Consider the following 3,878-nt stretch of genomic DNA (forward strand, 5'->3'; position numbering starts at 1 on the left):
CACGCCATCGCTTCGATCAGCATGTATATTTTTTATGTATCAGTATATATGTTTGACTTCAAAACTTTTTCTCATATTGTTATGTATAAGAAAATCAATCAAAGGGTAATGTTATTTGTTCATAAAGACAAAGTGGTCTACTTGATGGATGTTAATTCATGTGGTACGTATTTGCATTGACTTGCATATGAACATGATCGATGTTGGTTCACTCTTTCTTAACAGACTAGGTGTAATGGGTTAACTTGAGTTGTTAAGCTCAAAACTGCACCTCGCTTCGTTTTAAATTACGGTCGGCAAGCTAATAGGCTCAATCCGTCTGTTTTATCATCCTTCCTCTAAACTCAATTTCCATTGGTTATGATTCGCACTCTTATTAATTGGATTAACTTTTTTTTTTTTACCACTACTAACTCAATCCAGCTTGCAGAGTCTTTGTCATTTCCCCAACCTAACAGAAACATGATTCACGATCCGCTTTTTGCAATAGATTCATTGATCTATATTGGTCCTTTATGTTAGAAAATGACTAACTTAAAAAAGTAATTTGTAACAAAACACTTAAAGGACTACTTTAAAATAATTTGTAACATAAAAAATATATTAAAGGACTAATTTGTTATAAACATCCAACTTAAAGGACAACATGAGGTATTTGACCTTTAAATTAAAATGTTCTAAAAAAATTGCAAATTGTATTTTAAACATGGCCAAGAATGGAAACTTCATCTTTGCCTATAAAAGCTCATTCATATGTCAAAACATTCATCATCCGACTAATTGTTTCCTTAATTACAATCAATATATATATATATATATATATATATATATATATATATATATATATATATATATATATATATATATATATATGTCTATTCTCTCTTTAAGCCCACTTCTCTTTCTTTTTCTCATAATTATTCTTTTTCACATCTAAAGCCCAAGCAGACAAATATGAAAACGACCAAAAATTCCACTACTTTTGCAACGAAGATAATGATAGAGGTAACTACATAACCGGTAGTACCTACCACAACAACCTGAAAATCGCTTTTATCTACCTCACTTTCAACTCAAAAATTGACTACGGTTTCTACAACACCAGCTATGGCCAAAACAATGACAAAGTAAACGTCATTGGAATATGTAGAGGAGACATTAATCCCGAAGATTGTCGCAAATGCCTAATTGGTTCCAAATTCAATCTCACACAAGCATGTCCAAACAGAAAAGAAGCAATTGGATGGTACGAGGATGAGAAATGCATGTTACGTTATTCAGACCGTTCTATATTAGGCCTAAACGAAATTGATCCTGGTTATGTTGTAACGAGCATGAAGAATGCAACAATGGCAGATCAATTTAGTATCTTGGTAACACAACTGTTGAATGATTTAAGAAGCAAGGCTATAAATGGTGACTCACATAGTAAGTATGTTGTTGGAACATTGTCGGGTCCTAGTAATAATCAATCACCTTCTCAACAAAGTAGTGGTGAAACAATATATGGTCTTGTTCAGTGTACACCTGACTTGTCTGGTCCACAGTGTGATGATTGTTTGCTTCAATCTATTGCTGAAATTTCAAGATTTACCAATAGGATTCGTGCTAGAGTTGTTAGACCAAGTTGTTATTTGAGGTTTGCAACTTCAGATCAATTCTATCAACCTAAAGCAAAACTGGCTTCACATCTCCCATGATCATCAACACTTTTCTCGAAGGTAATTGTAAGGTGATGGGATCTCTCTTCATAAACTTTTCTTCAGCTTTATCTCTTTTGAATATGTGATTTGCGTTATTTCCAATACACTTTTTATTGCCATGATTTTTGGGTTTGGTCTTCCGGTAATTTGGTGGGTGATTCAAATGAATGAATTTCGATAATATATTATGTTTTTATATTTGGTTTAAGTTTTTCTTAGGAAGTAGATTTGTAAAATATAAACGCCACTCTTTACTAATTTTCATGCTGGTCAATTTCGTCTTGACAAAAATTAAATTCAAAGTAGTCTCACATCTTCATATTAGGGATAAATTACGTTTCCTTTAGTATAGTGAATTAGAGACTAATTTTCTTGGTAAAAAAATAGCAAAAAAACCGTTTCAAAATACATGTCCAAGTCAACCACTGCACACATGCCAATGCACAATTTTGACCGTTAATATCTTTAATTATCTAAAGTAAAAAATTATAAAAATTTAATATTTTGAAAATATTTGTCGAGACAAATCAAACAACATCTTACATGCTAATATTTGTATTTATACATTAGTTAAAAAGTATGGCCAAAGTAAGTCAAGTGAATAGTGCACATTACAAAAATTGGACATGCATTTTGAAACAGAGGGAGTAAAACATAAGATTTTGGAGTATAGTTTTTTGTGTTTTCTTTGAAATTTGTTTTATGAGAAGATGTAAAAAGTAAAAACAATTTTCATTGGTCATTGGTTGTGGAGAAAATGAAAGAGAGAAAATTGAATGTAATTTACATTTAATTTCATGAGAATAAACAAAAGTTTTTCTTGGAAAAGTTGGTTTTAAAGAAAACAAGATTAAATAAGATAAAAAATTGTCTTTTTTGCTTACATTTTGGGACAAAAAAATGAGTTTTTTTTCCTTATATTTTGGGACGGAGTAGGTACTTCTCTAAAAAAAACTATTTAAGAACTACTTTAGATTTTATTTTCGTTTAACACTAAATTTGTACGCACGAAAATTATGAAAAACTAAAAATAAGTCTTCACTCCAATTCTTTATATCCGATCTTTCTTTCAAGTTCAAAATGTGGGACTTGGAATTTTTTTCAAGGTAGTTAGATCCATAAAAAAAAAAAAAAAAATCAAAATCAAGTTAATTTACTTTGGTTTGTAATTTACCGTGTGCCTTATTATCTTTAATTTTTTATTTAATTAACATCTCACCGATATGATTAGTTCTATTCTTTTCTACGCAGATAAAATAAGAGTAATGTTATATCTCTAGAAAAATAACATCAAGAATTCTTCAAGAATAAAGAGCAGTCAATCAGAATGCACTATTTGCCACAATTCAAGGAGGTGTGGCTGAAAAATAGGAAGTGAACAAATAAATTATGCAATTAAAACTTGCCAACTGTGTCTTGAAAAATTCTTGATGCTATTTTTCTAGATAAATAGCATTTTCCATAAAATAAACACATCGAGAACTATTGTTCGTGTTGTTGCCGCTGATTTTGTCATTGCGTCTTTTGTATAAGGATTATGCTAACAAGTGCCGTTAACAAGTGCTCTAACAGCACTTGTTAAGGAAACCAAAAATAGTATATTTGTATTGAATTCAACAATATTTTAACTTTTTTTTAGGAACATTATTTTAACTTTTAAAAAGTTAAATTCATCATTTTTCATCATTTTCCAATACAATATTTTTATTTTTATATAATTATATTCTGTGTTTGCTTTAGTGTATTTGTAATAAGTACAACTGCGTCATTAAGAGAGTGTTGTATATGATGCAACAAGTTTATACTTGAGTGGGTTAAGGAAAAAGCTAAATATCCTGACAAAATGACATGCGAATTTTTCAAGAGCATTGTGTTTTTTTTTTTTTTTTTGTGGTGGTCGGGGTTCGAACCCCGGACCTTACATATTTTATGCATTGTTCATATCAACTGACTTAAGTTCACGAGGACAACATTGTTTTCTAAAACAACTTCCCATGTACCCCACCACTTCCCATGTATTCAGCTGAATTGAGATTTATAATTGGCCAATTCACAGTTCGTGAAACTTTCGTTGTGTTTTTTTTCTGCTTGATATAGCACATCTCTGGTAATAATTTGATGACGTTATTTCTCACTTATATAGTCGACTACAAACCAAGTAAATTAAATTGATTT

At 30.4% G+C, this 3,878-nt stretch overlaps 1 pseudogene across 1 annotated transcript; it reads left to right on the plus strand.

Moving 5' to 3' along the window:
• Positions 1-869: 869 nt before the first annotated feature.
• On the plus strand, positions 870-3,397 carry LOC146958759 (cysteine-rich receptor-like protein kinase 26; annotated as a pseudogene). The gene is made up of 2 exons (XR_015024724.1): positions 870-1,732; positions 2,955-3,397. The product of XR_015024724.1 is annotated as a cysteine-rich receptor-like protein kinase 26 (transcript).
• The last annotated feature ends 481 nt before the right edge of the window (positions 3,398-3,878 follow it).

The sequence above is a fragment of the Medicago sativa genome, chromosome 1, assembly GCF_051527215.1.
Source record: "Medicago sativa cultivar Bolivia chromosome 1, Bolivia_mono, whole genome shotgun sequence".
NCBI lineage: Eukaryota > Viridiplantae > Streptophyta > Magnoliopsida > Fabales > Fabaceae > Medicago > Medicago sativa.